At 39.4% G+C, this 18,163-nt stretch overlaps 1 long non-coding RNA gene across 1 annotated transcript; it reads left to right on the top strand.

Annotated features, from left to right (window-relative positions):
- Window positions 1-339: 339 nt before the first annotated feature.
- LOC103278193 (uncharacterized) lies at window positions 340-7,861 on the top strand. The gene is made up of 3 exons (XR_505871.3): window positions 340-1,733; window positions 2,884-3,104; window positions 5,988-7,861. It is a non-coding gene; the product is annotated as an uncharacterized LOC103278193 (long non-coding RNA).
- Window positions 7,862-18,163: the final 10,302 nt, after the last annotated feature.

Raw genomic sequence — 18,163 nt, 5'->3', positions numbered from 1 at the left:
TTATGCAGGTATGGAGAACCTAGAGTAGTCAATTTCGTTCTTCAAGTATATAATTTCAATGTGTCATTATCAATGACGGAGTGGACCTACACTAAGTTGTTTCAGAATCCTCATACTAAGATAATTCATTGTGATGGATGTTGGTGCTAGGACAGGGAGGAATCCTTTTGATCCCACCGCTGCCACCAATTGTAATGTTGATGATTGATGTGAGGCAGGGAAATTGTAAATGCTGTTTCCACTGCTGAGGGGATTTTTGAGTCTTTTAATCCCTCTAGATTTATATATATATATATATATATATATATATATATATATATATATATCTCCTTTATATGAGGGGAAGGGTTACAGGGGGTGATCTTTATTCCAAGATCCCAGCCTCTGTCTCTGTAGTTAGGGATTTCTGTGTTGTGGTTGCCTTTCTGAGGTAACTGTGACTATTATTCTTCCCCAATTAGGTGATTTATTAAGGTAACTGCCACCAACGTGAGGCTTTTGAATTATCACCGATGAAATTTGGCTCCACAGACGCAGATAAGATGAAATGAATCAGTTGTTAACAAAGAACAACAAGTTTATTGCGTACAAAGCTTATGGTTACAGGTTGATTGATTTACTTATGGAACTTTAGATAAACAAGTGGTTTAATAACTCTTATAACCACCACAACAGTAGTCTCTGGTGTAAATCCACCCTCACTCTCCTACTGATGATATAAATTGTAGTGAACTCTAACCTCAGCTGAGCTCCTTAGTGAACAATGTCCCAACTACAATAAAAACTTTTAATTTGATCTAATACCGATCAAATCCCTGATCACTAGTCTTTCTCAACCAGAGATCTTGACTAGGCTCCCTTTAGTCTGCCTTGACTAAAGATTGTTGGCCAGGCCTGTCTCAGCCCTTCTTGACTGAAAAGCCTCCAGCCACGCACACACACACACTCTCTCTCTCTGGCTTCTCTTTTTAAAAACTTCCTTTTTTTCCTTTTCTTGGCTCCGCCCACTTCTCCCTCTCATGAGCTAGCCAGCTTCGTCTCCTTGATAACAGCACTACTGTGGATTGAAACAAGATGGCTTCTGTTTCAGCTACTGTGTCAACTAAAACACAAATACATACTCCAACAGACAAAATTAAACACAATAACTATGACTTTGCCACATTCATCAACTGCAACATTTTGCTACATGCACCACCAAAGGAGTCATTTACCTTATTACTTGTCCCTGTTCCTTGATGTATGTCGGCCAGACCAGTAGACAAATTAAACTCCGTGTAACAGAACACAAGAGTAAGATTAGGAATCAGACCATTGACTCAAGCCTGTATAAACATTTTAATGACACGAACCATAGTCCTGAATCATTCAGGGTTCTAGTCCTAGAGGCAGTTACTTCTTCCTCAAACATAGATTTATGCACCAAACTACAACAACGGGAAGCCTTCTGGATATTCACTCTTAACACAGTTCACCCTAAGGGTCTCAATTATTCTATTTCATTTCAATGTTTTCTGTGAGCTTGGTGTATACCTTTGGTGAAGTTCAAATAGGTTCTTTTTATGTAAAACTTCTTTCAAATGGCTGATACATAGCCACACCTATATCCATACTGGGCCCCTTTAAAATTCTCCCTATATACAGTGAGTTCTACCTGCTTCTCCTGTGCTTGCCTAAGGAATCAAACCAGTAGCAGAGCACCTCTGTAGGAGAGTTGATGTAGGAGAGTTTATGTGAGTATACATGCTCCTGTCTTCAATGCTTTTACTATACTTTGTAATTTGTATTTTTATCCTGTACAAGTGTTTCTAGCCACTCGTATGTATTCCCTGTAGGTCCACTCCGTTATTGATAATGACACATTGAAATTATATACTTGAAGAACAAAATTGACTACTCTAGGTTTTCCATACCTGCATAACCACCACCTGAGGAAGACTACACAGTCGAAACCGGTCGTGGATGGTGACTAACCTTGGACTTGTTTAAAACATTGGATTTCATAAAAGGATTCACTTACTTGGACATTTAAATTTGGACTCACAATTAGTGACTTATACAATGCCCACCACATGAACTGGTGGGCATTGGATTCACAAACTCTGAATATAGAGTTTTACTTTCTATGAATGTGTTGGTAACACATGGATTATATTTTTAATTACTGTTTTATAGTTTATATTATTGGATTACATTTCTAGTTATAGTGGCCTCTTGCCTGTGTATTTCAGGGAATCCTTTCTTTGTATTGGGTGACTGGGTCATGTCAGATCATACTGCACTTGGTTCCAGTCCGTAAACATTATGTTATTTCTCACTGATATACTAGTAGAGAAGCAGAACAGGCTCATTGCATGGGGTTTCCTGTCAATAGTGAGGATGGGTTTATCACAGGGAGGAAGCAAACTGGTAAGAGGATTCAAATGGCAGCATGAGATAGGGGCTTACTTCAATGCTGGTTTGCCTCTTCCATGAAATGAAGTCCCTAATGTCAATTCAAAATTCATGGGCTCAGTTCAGGTCTTAATAAAACATCAACTCCACCCATCCCATGTTTCTTTTCAATAATAAGTGTTTTGTGTAGCTTTACTTTTCCAGGTGTGATTGTTGCCCACAGACCAGCAAATATTCTAAAATTCCACCCAGTAGCCTAATAAAGGTTAATTTAAATGCATGAGTAAGACAGGGAGTCAGATTTGACAATATCTGACTTCCTTGTGCCACAGGATATTTACATTTTAAAAACCATCTTCATAAAGGTTTGTCTTAGATGTCCACATAGGTGGGCCCTGTGAAGTATTTCTAGAAATCAGCAGGTGGGATTCTTGCACTAAGTCTTCACAGCATGGCTACGGATTGTCACACTTCTCTTTCTTTTGGCAGATGCTAATATTATGGAGTTGTTCTAAAGGTGGCTGATTTAAACAAGAAAGTTTGAATGTGTGCCTGGTGCATTTCACATTACCTTAGCAATCATTCACAGTGAGGAAGTGAAGTAGTAGCCAGACAGCAGGACCTTGAAGCTGTCACAAAGCTCTCTGGATGCTGGTCAGAAGATTTTTCCACCAAAGAACTTTACAAGATGGTTGTGAGGATAAAATGAGGTAATATATTGCATGGCTTCAAATTTAGTTCTCTTTCTTGGCATCCATTACCTATAACCCATACATTTACCATGCTCTGTGTGCTTGCTTAAAACATCGTGAATCAACTGATCCTATCATTCATTGTTGTGTGCCTTCTAATCCTTCTCATACTTTACTTTCTATTTGTTTGTTGTTATTGTTTCCATTTAAGTAGTTTATGATTTATGGCAACCCTATCATGGAATCTTCTTAACAGAATTTGTTAAGAGGAATTTGCCTTTGCCCTCCCATTGAGGCTAATGGAATGTGATTAGCCCACCGTTACCCAGGGGCTTTCAAGGGCTGATGAGGGAGTCAAACCCTGCTCTCCCAAAGAGGTCTATTTCTTCCATAATTATGTGCACAATAAGTCTCTCCAGCACTTTATAGAGATGGCACAAGGAGATTGGTCTATAGCTTTTGGGATCATTACGGTCTTTGCCTGGTTTCAAAATGGCTATGACTCTTTCTTTCCTCCAGATTTTAAGGATCTGATAGGATGCAATGCAGTTGTTCATGGGCTTCAGCAGTCAACACCTTGCTTTTGGGCCAAACTTCTTAATTTGTTCCATCTGCATCATCCAGACCAGCTGCTTTTCCATTTTACATTTAAGGAGAGCCATTTCTAATTCAGTAGACGTAAAAGGTTCATGAAGGTTGTATTCTTATCCTTTTCTCACCCCAAGTTTTAACTAAGTGTCTCATGCAGCCCGCCCTGGTTTTTTTATTATTATTTTGTGTTGCACTGTACATGATTATTTATTGTATTGTTTAATTGTATTATGATATGTTGTTTTTATATTTTGCTATATTGTACTGTTCTGGGCATGGCCCCATGTAAGCCGCCCCTAGTCCCCGTTGGGGAGATGGTGGCAGGGTATAAATAAAGTTTTTTATTATTATTATTATTATAAGGTTGTTTTTCTCATTCTCTGGTTGTCTGGCTACTGGTTTCCTTCCTAGTTTGGTGGCAAGGTTGGGTTTCCCATTCATCAGAAGCTGATGTGCTATCTGATCTGCCGTTATGTTGGCATGGGTATTAGTTTGTGAGGGATCATTGCTCAACCATGTTAATAGCCTCCACGCCTTCTGACTACTTCTGCCCATATCAACTTCTGATATCAGTGTTATCACTGTATTTTCTTGGCTTCAGAGTTTGTTGTTTATTCATTCCGACTCTTCGTGGTCTCATAGACCAGCCAGAGTTTTCTGTCGGCTGTCACCGCCCCCAGTTCCTTCAAGGTCAAGCCAGTCACTTCAAGAATACCATCTATCTATCTTGTCCTTGGTTGGCCTCTCTTCCTTTTTCCTTCCTTTTTCCCCAGCATCATGATCTTTTCCAAGATTTCCTGTCTTCTCATTATGTGATCATCTTTGCCGCTAATAGCATTCCCTCAAGTGAGCAGCCGGGCATTATTTCCTGGAGTATGGACTGATTGGATCTTCTTGCAGTCCAAGGCACTCTCAGAATTTTCCTCCAACACCACAGTTCAAAAGCATCTATCTTCCTTCACTCAGCCTTCCTTATGGTCCAGCTCTCGCATCCATAGGTTACTATGGGGAATACCATTGCTTTAACTATGCGGACCTTCATTGCCAGTGTGATGTCTCTACTCTTCATTATTTTCACTTCACTTCACTTCACTTTATTTCTTAATTAGTCGCTCTCCACCAGAGTGCTCCGAGCCACTTACAATTTAAAATATCATATTTTATCAAGGTTGGTCATTGCTCTCCTCCCAAGAAGTAAACATCTTCTGATTTCCTGGCTGCAGTCTGCATCTGCAGTAATCTTCATGCCTGGAATATAAAGTCTGTCACTGCCTCCACTTTTTCTCCCTCATTTTTTCCAGTTATCAATCACTCTGGTTGCCATAATCTTGGTTTTCTTGATGTTTAACTGCAACCCAGTTTCAGAGAGGGAGGACAAAATACTCTGTGCTGCCTGAAGAGTTTGCTCACTAAATGGGTCTTCATCATGGAGCCTGTAATAGTCTTCCAACAAGACAGCTGTATCAAGAGTAATATCTTGAAGATAGTGTGTCCTGCAGCCTTTCAGTATAGAAGCCTGTGAGCAGGTTTTAAGTATTTTGATAAAGCGCTTGTATTCCTCGGGGATTGGGGCGACCAATATAATCTTGCCGTCTAACATATATGGGAATTCAGACCAATCTGCCTTTCTGAAGTTGAATCTTCATTTAAATCAAATTTCCTGAGCCCTTATAGTTGGAAACAATTGGCATATTATTGGCCAATGCTGTGTGTTTGGCATTGGTGGCCCACCTTGAAAAATGTGGAATAAAATCAAAGAACTAGGAAGCCCTGACCCTCGATGGTTGGAACTGGAGGTCAGCTGTTACCAACAGTGCTGTGGATTTAAAAGATGAATGAATAGAGGGTGACAGAGAGCAACATGCCAAGTGGAAGGTGCATCAAACTTTTGTTGGTATTGCTTTTTATTTGAAATCTATTTCCTCATTGTGAAAGACCATTCGGATTTAGAATAGGTCTCTGCAGTAACTTATGGACCTATCACCAAGACTCTACCCTTGAAAAACAATCATACTTGGACATGAGGGTCACCTATGATGATGATATCCCACCTAACAAGCATGGTGGTTTAATTATTTTTACAGCAAATGTACAATTATAGCAAAGGAATCAAACAGAAAAATAAAATAGATTTTAAATTGATTGGGCTGTGTTGTTTTCCTGTAGATGGGGACATTGTTTGGCTGAGGTAATTGCGGATTGGGGAGTGGTGGCATTACTAAAGATATATTTCTGTAAGGAATGTTAAGGCTTCAATGGCCATAGGAATTATTGAATGAGAGGGATATCATTTAAATATTTTTTTTTTAGGTGAAGGAGTGTTTCAGCTAGGGAGAGGAATGGACTAAAGAAAACATTTGAAGGCAAGTAGCATCCTTGTCAGGCATACCTGAACTGGTGGTGTGAACTGGTGGTGTGCATTGGGCAGCCCTCCTTCAATTAGACAACTGGGAAAAAAGAAGCAAGTGCTTCACCACAATTTCTGCTTAGCAGTGGGAAGCAGATTCATCAGAAGTGCTGGCTGTGGGAGCCCCCACAATTGCTGCAGTCATACCACAGAAAGCATTGAATGAAGCAAGCTGAAATTGTCACGTCCTTTTCTTCAGAGAGCTTACAGCCAGCCTGGGCAGTGATGTCAAGTCTGCATGGGCCCTCCTGCTTTTCCTCAACTGTTCTCTTCAGTCTATGCCATTGCCTATCCAAAATGTTCCCTCTCACAAAGAGGAGGGGAGGGAAGAAAAAAGAGGAGAATCACGTCCATTAAAGCCATATGACTGCCAGTATCAAAAGGGACCCATCACATCAGAGGTAGTAGTGGAAAAGCAACAATATTGGGAGTCATTGATGTTTTTTTCTGGCACAATAACTTTTGTAATGCCTGCTAGTGACAGGAGAGTCATGACATCATGACAACAGCAATCGTTCTGTGCTAGCCTAGTGTGAATGTCTATGAAATGCCCAAAATCAGGCCATAAAAAGTGTATTTCTTAGCAGCAATTAATACATAGTAGCCTTGGACACTATACTGTGTGGAAAGGGAATAAAGGTCACATAAATAAAGACTGCTTCTGATAATGAAAGCAAATGTATGTTAATCATGGCAACAGAGGTCAATTGATGTGATGTGGTAGTAACGCTAGTTAGATACAGCTATTATGCATATCTATAAATGGATGCATAAAATCACAATGAAGCGATGTTTTGTTTCCCCTTCATATATGGAGGTGTACTTTTATGGATTGTTGACTTATTTTGAGAATTGGTTTAAGATTACCTCAGGATAAACAAAATCTGAAGAGAGTTTAGAATTTTGTTTGAAATATGGACTATGCAGGAGACAAGTTTCATCTGTGTAATTTAGGGACCTGCTGGTGTAACATATGTTGATCTCTAAAACATTTTAACATAATTTACATTTGTATTATAACGGAAGGCTACCATTGAAAGTAAATTGCTATTTTTCTTAACAAATTAATGCTCATCAGCATTAGAGGTGATTCAAATAAAAAATAAACCAATGGAAATCTAGTTTGAAGTATTATTATAACTGGAAGACTGCATTTTATTTATTATGTTATTGTTACAATCAGATAGATGGAAAGTAAAATTGTCAATCCGATCAAAACAATTTTCATGCAAGAAAACACAGTGTTATATGATTGCAGCATTAAATTTTGAACAGTGAGTAATGAGTATATGTGTGTATGATAGTAGGCATTCACTTTACAACTGTATTAACAATGTTCCAATTGTGAATGTTTTTTCAGAACTGATTTAGTAATGTTGAAGAAAGTATACTGGATAAACTTTACTCTAAGCACTCGGGTTTTTGGGGGGCACCATCTGCAACTCTTGTTCTGTTAAGCTTTCCTTTATAAAACATATTAAGAAAGTAATTGCTGCAGATAACTCAACTGATGTCTTAATTCAAAATTATGATATATCTTTCCTAAACTTTTGACCAGACTGTGGCCTATCTTCCTCCCACAAGAACTGGAATGATGCCACTTTCTCTACTTTGGGTGCACGGTATAATTGAAGTGCTCATTAAAAAGAGAAACTATGTTGAAGACATGCCTAGAAATAATCCTTCAAAATAGATTAATACATAAAAGTGGCACCTTATTGGAGTCTGCTGCCAAATAAATCCATATGGTGTTCATTATTCAGACTTAGTTCTTAATACCTGATTTTCTTTTCTTGCAGGTTCTCACTGGCTTTGTCTCTCTGTGCAGGCTAATTTTTGCATTATGTCTCTTCAGAAAGACTAGTGGGAATACTCTGGAATGGAAGACATTTTACATTTTATCCAGCACTCATTTTGCTAACGGAAGGAACCTTAGAGAACGCCCCATGTAACTATGTGTACAAACCAGCTCCTTGACTGAAGTGAATTAACCTTCTCTCGCTGCTTTTCCCCTTTCATCTTTCTGATAACCCACCAATTTGAAATACAGGTTGACCATCCCTTATTTCAGAATTCTGAAATCCCAAATACTCCAAAATCCAAAATTGTCTACATGAGTAACTGAGATAATGACACCATTGTTTTGTGATGATTCAGTGTACACACACTTTGTTTCAAGCACAACATTATTAAAAATATTGTATAAAATTATCTTCAGGTTATGTGCATAAGGTATATATGAAACATACATGAATTTTGTGCATAGATTTGATCCCAATCATCAAAATATCTCATTATATATTTTTATGCAAATATGGGCAATCCGCGAGTTACAAATGTCTGACTTGTAAACAACTCATAGTTAAGAATGGGGGTGAGAAAACAGGAAGTGAGAGAAATCTATGCCTCAAAAGGGAAATTTACTCCTGAAAGAATTATCATGGGGAAAAGGTGCCTCCACTGAAGCTTTATCACTAATCCTGGTTTCCACAACAAGCCATTTTTTTTAAAAAAAAATCCAATTATCACAGGGACATAAAGTGTGGTAAAATCCTGTGAACAGGGGCCCATACAGCAAAACAAACACTACAGTGGTGTTAATCTTTCCCTATGCTATCCAAAGCTTATATACATGTGTGTGTGTGGCTGGAGTTACATTTTTAAAATATAGCTGTTCTGACTTATATACAAATTCATTTTAAGAACAAACTGATAGAACCTATATTTTTTGTAACTTAGGGACTGCCTGTACAGGTGTCCCCCCACCCCCAAAAATAATCCAAAATCCAAAACACTTAAATCTCATGCATTTCAGATTAAGGGATCCCAGACCAATATGAAATCTGAGAAAATTGTTTTATTCCCATTGTGTGTACTCATACCCTTGTGAAAGAAGGATACATTTCATTTCTTCTAAAAAGGGGAATTTCAGAAATCTGTGGATCTCAACAACTGGGATGCAAAATACTGGAGAATAGAAAGTCAAAGTTAAGTGGTGGGTACCTTCCTTTGGCATATTCTCAGCTTTTCTGAAAATCCTTAATATAAATTCTTAATTTTCAACCAACACTGACACCAGAACCTAGTAAATTACTCAACATGGCAAATATCTCAGAGTGAAATGCAAGGCAATATTATTAATTGGACAAATAGTCACAATTTAGTTAATCATGACTTTGCTATATTGAACTTGGAAAAAAATAAGTGTTGAAAGCATGATTATAATATCTGCCTTTGTACGAAGCAACATCACCTTGAAATCTTTATTCTTCTTGAGTGGCAGATTTCTGCAGAAAATACATTCAAGAATTTGAATTTTATCATTTTGGTGTGATATTAGACTTACTTCATTTCTGTTAAAGGTTCTGAGTGCCACCACAGATATATACAGTTTGCTCATACTTACTATGTATCTTTGGAGAAAAATAGATGAAGGAAATGTTTCTATGGCTTCTTCTATCTGCTGCTAAAGTTACTAGATTTTTTTAAACATCTACATAACATTTCCCTTTTTGTGGAATATCCAGAATATGCTTGAAAACATCTCTTAAGAATTATTTTTAAAAGCTGGGGGAAATTCATCCTATTGCAAATTGAAATGGGCAGGTTTCTTCCATCACTAGTGAAATGTCTTCCACAAAGAGCTGATGTCTGCTAATTAACAAAGTGATTGCCTACAAACTTTATGGCTTAAAATAAAAATGATGAATATCTTGGGAAGCAGAAGTGAGATGTAACCATCAAAAGATTAAAATGCTCATTTGAAAGTCCTCCAAAGTTTGTATGATAAATTTTGTCTCCATATTTCTAAGTTTCCTATGTCAATAAAATCTGGAACTTTTCAAAACAAAATGGGATATATATGTTGAAATGCCCTTTTTGTTGCATATAAGGCTATGGGGAAGTTACCAGAGCTCTGGGTTTACACTGGAATTTCTACAATAGGATTTCACACAGAATGCATGTAACTGGTTGTCCTTAACATTTAAACATAACATCAATGAAAGTGTGCATATATATTCCTATACCCATTTCAGTATACTTAAGCATAGTGTTTTCTGCTTGGGTTGTTTCTAGTTGTATTTTTCTACTCAATTCTGTTGATATCCTTGAAGTGAGTGGCTTGACCTTGAAGGAGCTGGGGATGGCCACAGCCGACAGGGAGCTCTGGCATGAACTGGTCCATGAGGTCATGAAGAGTCAGAAGCAACGGAACTAATAAACAACAACTGTTGGGACCACTGAGTGTGGGAATTGCTTATTATGATTTTATTATTCTTTACTAGTCTTTCTTCCAATTAGTGTAGGTAAAAACTTGACCTCTCTTTCGTTCCAGTTTACTCTCTCAAAAATCTAGGGAGATATGATTAAGCTGCAAGTGATTGGATCAAGGTCATTCTGTTAGTTTCATGGCTGCTGAATCCAGATCTTCTAAGTCTCAGTCCAGCAACTACATCATACTGGTTTATATGTCGTTAGTAATGTTCTTCAGATTCAAATTTTCCCCTTAACCTTTTCAGGATATTATAGGTAGAATGAACAACTAGAATATTTTATATATGATAATTGTTACCTTCCTGCCAACCTAGCAGTTTGAAAACATGCAAATGTGAGTAGATCAATAAGTACGGCTCCGGAGGGAAGGTAACCGCGCTCCATGCAGTCATGCCGGCCACATGACCTTGGAGGTGTCTACGGACAACGCCAGCTCTTCGGCTTAGAAATTGAGATGAGCACCAACCCCCAGAGTCAGACATGACTGGACTTAACGTCAGGGGAAACCTTTATCTTTTACCTAATTGTTACCTACAGATGGTGGCAGAAATAAATGTATGAATGTTGTGTGTGATGAGACTGGGGAAATCTTCTTCTAAGGCTCTTGTCACATTACTTGCCCTAACATGGGCAACAGCGGGGAGATTCACCAGGTATTGCAGCAAATCCATGGGCAATGGGGAAATCAGTTGCCCTGTGCCCCATCTCACCTGTAGCGCTTCCTTCCCCATCATATGGGGAAAACATCAATATTTGGCTTCCCCTCACACTTGCCTTGTTGCTGGCAATGAGAACACGGAAAGCCTCCTATGTTCTCGTTGCTCCATCCTAGGATGCTTTCAACATGGTTCAGGGATGAAACCCTATATGAAGTAACTGTGTGTCATTAGATGAGATCTGGTGGGTTCCATTCCTGAACTGTGCTGAAGGCATTCTAGGACGGGTAAGTTTGCCCATGTGATTAAGTCCAAAAATCATACTGCCTTTCCATCCTGTTGAACCTTGGCCCAAATAACTTTCCAGTGCTGACAGAAATTGTCTGGTGAAGCATTAGGAGAGTAATCCTGGAGGAGGAGGAAGAGAGAGAAATCAAAATGGAAGAACTACCCTTTCCTGTACTTTGTTAGCTCACAGCAGAAGAATGGAAGATGGAGGTATGTCACTTTTGGCCCTTTCTGGGTATTTGTGAAATGATTTCTTATTATATGTGATGTTCTGTCTGGAGGAGACAACTTTGGATGAATTTATTTATTTACTATATTTATACCCCACCCTTCTCGTCCTAAAGGAAACTGAGAGTGGCTTATAAACTATGAAGAAGGGGAAGAGGGAGCTAGGATACTTATTTTACCTGGAGGCAGAGAATGATAGCAATCCTGCCATGGCACCAGCAGAGACAGTCCCAGTTCATCCCAGACTACAACTGCAGATCAGATTAAGAAAGCATCTGAGGAATTTAATCTCTCAAGAAAATACATTAATGCACAGAGAGAAATAGCTCAGGTATCACTCTGCTCCACTTCGAATACAGAACACTGAGCTAATGAGGTGAGCTGAACTGATTAACTGCTGGCTATCAATTTATTCAGCCCAGGGCACTCTGCTGGTGCATAGCACCAGGTCACAACCCTCCAAACAATCCTATTTGAAATCTCTGACTTTCTGACCTTCAATATGTGTTTTTGGACTATTTTTCTGGTAATTCCCCATCAGCTCTGTACTGTAATCAGGACTGTTTTCTCACTTTGGATTGGCTGGACCACACTCCCATTTGTCAACTCATATAAGACTTGGGATTAGACTGGTTTGTGGGCTATAGATGTGCTCATTGGCTTTAAACAGGACACTATTGCTGGTATAATTTCTGGCTCGTTCTAGAATTGTATCTGAGAAATAGGAAGGATTTGGTTCCTATGGGCCCTCACATTTCCCATTGTGGCCCTGGAGTACTATGCTACTCTCTCCACAGGAGGTATCAAATAATGACCTGGGGCTTCCCACTCCAAATATCACAAAATATTATTCAGGATCAGGGATCCTGGGGCAGGATCAGAAGGATCCGAAACACTTCAAGACATTGCTAAATCTGCTCTGATTGGAAAGCCGAGGCTAACTACGTCATCACACCAAGGCTTTAAAGTGGGCAGCCCCGCATTTCTGCTTCCTACAGAATTCTGGGAAATATAGCTTGAGAAGGCGAGGACCTCTGTAGCTGAGAATTCTGAAGGCCCCACCCTAAACTACATTTCTCAGAATTCTCCAGGCAGCAGAAATGCGGGGCTACTCACTTTAAAGCCCTGGTGTGATAACGTGGTAAGTGGTCACCTTTCCTAATGAATGGAGGAACATTCATGAGAAAGGTACTTTTCAGGATTATAGCATTCCTCAAGTGACATTGATGGATCACAGTTGTTGTGTGCTGGAGGCTCAAACCTAAAATAATCTTGAATTAAAGGTAACAAGTACCAAAACAATATCTGCCACCAGCTCTCATAGACACGCGTACAGATCATTTGACTACCCACTACACAACTTCCCCCTTTGAAATTTTGACTGCCTTTAGAATTTGTTTTGTGTGCTAGAACTGCTTGCAACCTTTTTTCTGTCCTCCAAAAATGCCAGTTTTCACATCAAAGAAGCACGAGTTGTGAAATGTTTTTCAGTTTTTTAGAGTAGGTTTGAAGGCTGGATCTCTTTAAGATATTCTGCCTTACATCATCCTATACAATAATATTGTAAATTTCCAGACATAAATGCCATATCTTTATCCCCCTCCCCAGGACCAATAATTTCTAGCCATGTTGATCTTGGTAAACATATGGAAAACAGAGATGTCAGAAAGCAAGAAGTGGAATCAGCCTTAAAAAAATAATGATAAAAAAGAGAAAATTATTCAGGGGAGGGATTAGGAAGATGCTAACTCCTATATGAAATCAGGAGAAAAGATTGTTACCATGGCACCAAGAGAGCTTCCGACTTGCCGATGCAAACACACCCATGAGCATTTCTTGACAAATTAATCACAGTTTAAAACCGAGGCATGCTTTAGTAATCACTATCAGGGTATTCATGAAGTGATTGCTACTGTTTTATATTGACCACATTTACTGTTAATATATGGTCTAAGTCTGCTTTGGCTACTGATATTTATGGGGATTTTTCCCCTCCCCAAAGAGTCTCTTGTGAGTATAATCCATTGATGCTTCCTTGTTAATTTGAAGTTGTGGAAAGTAGTCACATGTATAAAGAGGACTAGTTACCTCCACAAGGGAATGTTAAGCACATCATTTCTGCATAATACAAAGTCAGATCAGGAAAATAGTCCTGCTGATTAGTAGCAGTAGTAGTAGTAGTAGTAGTAGTAGTAGTAGTGTTTATTTATATCCCACCCCCTCTCCCCTGGGGACTTGGAGAGGCTTACAACATAAACAATAAATGGAATGCAATAAAATGCATAAAGTGGAATAAACAATAACACATCCAAACAGTACAAATACAAGGTACAGTATAATCAAGTAGGATATGAAGAGAAGAAGTAATAAAGACAAGAATGGCTCCTCTTCTCCTTTCTTTGCATAATCTAAACCAGAAGTAGACAACCAGGATTCTTCTGCCTATCCTGTGTACTCCAATTTCCATAAGCCCTGGACGGAATAGCCGGAGATTGCACCAGGTTGCTTGAACCAAAACTAAGACTGATTGTGAGTTACAACAATATAGGTGAATCTGTGGCATTATAACTCTTTTTCTTTTCTTTTCTTTTCTTTTCTTTTCTTTTCTTTTTTGGCAGGGGAAAGTAATTGCCCAAGTCAGAACTATGTACTGACAATGCAGCAAACTCATCTCATCAATTCTTTTCTCTATGGAACTCCTCCTCACAACACACACACATAGATGGTGACTACTGAACTGAGTGACAATATCCTTAGAGACTTGCCAGGGTCCCTTGGAAGTCCATAAGGTTGATGTTATTGCTGTGTGCTAGATGCTTCTCTCCCATTCTCTCTGCTTTCCACTTGACAGGTACATGAAGGTGGGCTACAGCAAAGAAAATGTAGCTTTTTATGGGATCTGGATGAGAGACGAGCCTAGTTACACATGTGTCATATGTTTCCTGATCCAAGATCTTGGCCTAACACTTTCTGATCCAGATTATGTTCAAAGGATAAGAGTCCAGATGAGTCTTTCCCAATATTGTATTTCTAGATGGTGACAAGAAACAAGCTGGAGCATATATAGTAGAACTCTTTCTAGAAGAACGAAAAATCATAGGTTTGAGCATGAGTTCATGCCTACCTCCATTACGTATTTGAGCTTATTTTCACAATGAAAGGCAAGCAATATGTTCAGTGAATATATAAATCTAAAGCAAAGGTAATGGAGCATGCTATTTTACTAAAATAAAATGAGAGGTGATTATAGACAGTAATATAAGCCCAAGTAAGCATTGTACCAATATTAAATGATGGACAAAAGGTCATTTAGAAGTCAAATGCTATAAAATCTTAAACATGGCTGCTCAAAAGTATGTCCCATTAAGTTTGATTGGAGCTTACTCCCTAGAAAGTTGATATCTGATGGCAAGCTAAGATGCAAATTTACATAAGCAAAAGTAAAAGTACTGAGAAATTGTTAGATTAGAAAACTAATCTTTGGATCTTTAGAGGTCATTTTGAGAATCATTTTAGCTTGCATTTGTTAGCAAGTGTAGTTGGGTGGTGAAATAGTGTGCTGATTAAATTTGCTGATGACTCCAGATTGGGAGGTATTGTCAGAATAGATAAGGATCAAAAAATTGCAGCAGAAACCATGTGAGTTATAAAAATGAGATTCGATTCAATAGCGCTGACTATAAGGTCATACACTAGGGAATCAATAATGAGCACTTTAGTGTCTGCTTAGACCTATCAGCTGGAAACCATGAGAGTGGGGTGAGAAGAGGCATAGAAAAGAAAGAAAACTACTGATCCTGAATGATACTAAGATGCCTATAAGCCACAAATGGAATGTGGGTGCATGATGGAAAAGGTGAATTGAAAACGTATTCATTGCTAAGGGTTTTTTAGTAGGAATAGAAAAAATATCTATCTTCATATAATACAACTATATAGGTTCATTTTAAATATTTCAGTGGTTTGAAATTTATGTGCTTATTACATTTCTTAGAATCACAGGTGGAAGGAACCCCAAGGGCCATCTGGGACCCCTTCTATACTGCCCTTATATCCCAGGATCTGATCCCAGGTTGTCTGCTTTAAATTGGATTATATGAGTCTCCACTGCCATATAATCTGGGAAAATCAGATAATCTAGGATCAGATCCTGGGATATGGGGCTGTGTAGAAGGAGCCTCGTTCAACCCCTGCTAAAGATCTCTGATGGGTGGCCAGCCAGCCTTCAGCAAAAAGAGTGCACCATCTTCTGAGACAGTTGGCTGTCTTCTGTTCCATTGTCAAATAGCTCTTACTGCCTAGAATCTCATTGATTACTTACAGTGGCACACATCCCACTTCTATTTGCATAAATTGCTCTTCAGTCAAGGTATAGTAATAGTAAGGGATGGCAGAAAACACCATATCTATCAGTGTATAAAGCTGCCCTTCCAACTGCTGCGCTGTTCAGATGCTAACAGGACAGTTTTATCATATGGTGAAATGACTGTGTCTGATCTCCTCTCACTTGCCAGCATCACAACATCCATAGTCTCTTCTCCTCTGCCATCTCTTCCACTTCCACCAGTGTAGTTACATGAGCAAGCAGGATTATTTAGTTGAAATATAAATTCATTGGGTTTTTTGACTTTATGTTTTTACTTGCTGCTCCATGCTATTGGAATTGTCTCCATGAACATTTGGGAAATGCAACTCTACCAAATATTTTGAAGTTCCAATTAAAAACAACTTTGTTTTCTAAATAATTTGGTATTTTAGTTTAATATTCTTTTTATAAAAGGCATGAGCAAACCCAGGCCCACGGGCTGGACACAAGCCGGACATGGCCCTTTGGGATCTTGAGTCTGGCCCCTATCTGCCTCGTCCTTCCTTTCAGCATACGGAAGTGGCAGCCTACATTGCCAGCCTGACAGGAGAGTCGAGGCAGAAACATGCGGCTGGTGAGAACTCTCCTGAGCTCTCACCAGCCATGTCTTCTCCTTCTCCTTCTCCCTTCCTGGGCTGCCATCTCTCCAGGTGGAGAAGAGTGCAAAGGGAAAGACAGGCCGCTGCCAGAAAGATCTCTGACATCGGCATGTCTCTCCTCTTCCTCCTCTTCTCTGCCTGGGAAAGCAGTGGGCCACCATCTCCCTAGGTGGAGAAGATTACTGAGGGAAAGACAGGTCAGAGTGATCTGCAGGAACAGCCTGTCCCCTCCCCACCCCTTATCTCCACCTCAGAAAGCGGAGTGTTTCTCTCCCTCCTCTGAGCCCAAGGACCCAGAGAACAGCCGGGGAGAAAAACATACCTCTGCCAAGTGTTCTTGACAGCAGCGTGTTTCTCTCCCTCCTCTGCACTCCAGGGAGGCGGTCTGTTATCCAGGAAGATAAACACGCTGCCGCCGCTTGATAGCAGCATGGTTTCTCTCTCGTCTGGACCCATGGAAAGCAGGCCACTGCCTTCCTGGGGCCCAGAAGAGCCGGGGAGATAAACATGCCATTGGCAGGCCCCACCCTTCCAACCCTGCCCCTTCCAGCCCCAACCCCACCCCTTCTGGCCCATGACCCTGCACCTTCTGGCCGCACCCACACTCCCTCCAGGCCCAGCTCTTGCACCCAGGCCCACAAGGCATCCCCAGGGCAAAAAAGTTTGCCCATGCCTTTATAATCTTGTATGTTTTATTTGTCATTTTGCTTTATATTATATTGTATTTTTGTAATTTATTTAGATATTTTTAAGAGGTGTATTGCATAATTTTATATTTTATTATTCCTTCTTCCCTCTGTGTGTGCATGTACATATCATTGCATGTATTTTAGATTGTACGCTTTTGGCAGGACCCTATTTCTTGTTGCGTTACTTGTAAAGTGCTATGTATGTACATTGATAGCACTATATAAACAATACTAATAATGCTAATGATTCCGGCCCTTTCCAACTGAAGTATAAGAAAACAAATTTGTTCTGTCTTCTATGTGGCAGCTTGTTTCTACATATGCAAATATGCCTATCATATTCATCCTTAGTCTTCTATTATTATTTTTTGAAAAAAAATAGCTGTACTTTCTTCAAGGAGCTTGAAACACTGCACCATACTAGTGTTGAGGCCTGTGAAGCCTCAGTTACTGAGAATAAGGATGAGGATCTTTTGTGTGACCCGTGTACTTCTGTGGGGGAAAGTGAAAGGGTTTTTTGAGATGTTTTGGATAGATCCATTGTCGTGGAAACAGACCATGTTTCTCCAAGAATCTCCCAGGGATTGATTGTGAAAGGAATGTGGGGGAAACTAGAGAGTTACTGATAATCCAGCATCTGTGACTCAGACGAGAGGGTGTGAAACAAGACAGATTAATTGTTCTCGAGACTGAAAGATAAACAAAGGGAGCCCAGGTGTGGGAAAGAATAATGATTAGGTATGAAGGAGACTTCTTAAGGAATCTGAGGCTTGTTCAGTGTGGAGATCAACATTGGAATTTCATGTATCAAGTTGCCTGTCTATGAAGGTCCAAGCTATGGTCCTTAGTTTTTGGATCTTGTTTTCCTGCTTAAGTTGAATGTCTCCTGTTTGGATTACAACAATGATGGTGATAACAAACCATCAACATAGCATTGTAGGCCACACCCGTACAAAGAATTTACTGGCCTAGGATTTA

Source organism: Anolis carolinensis, chromosome 1 (genome assembly GCF_035594765.1).
Source record: "Anolis carolinensis isolate JA03-04 chromosome 1, rAnoCar3.1.pri, whole genome shotgun sequence".
Taxonomy (NCBI): Eukaryota; Metazoa; Chordata; class Lepidosauria; order Squamata; family Dactyloidae; genus Anolis; species Anolis carolinensis.
Note: the sequence above shows the minus strand (reverse complement) of the source record. Positions and strands in the feature narration are given on the sequence as shown.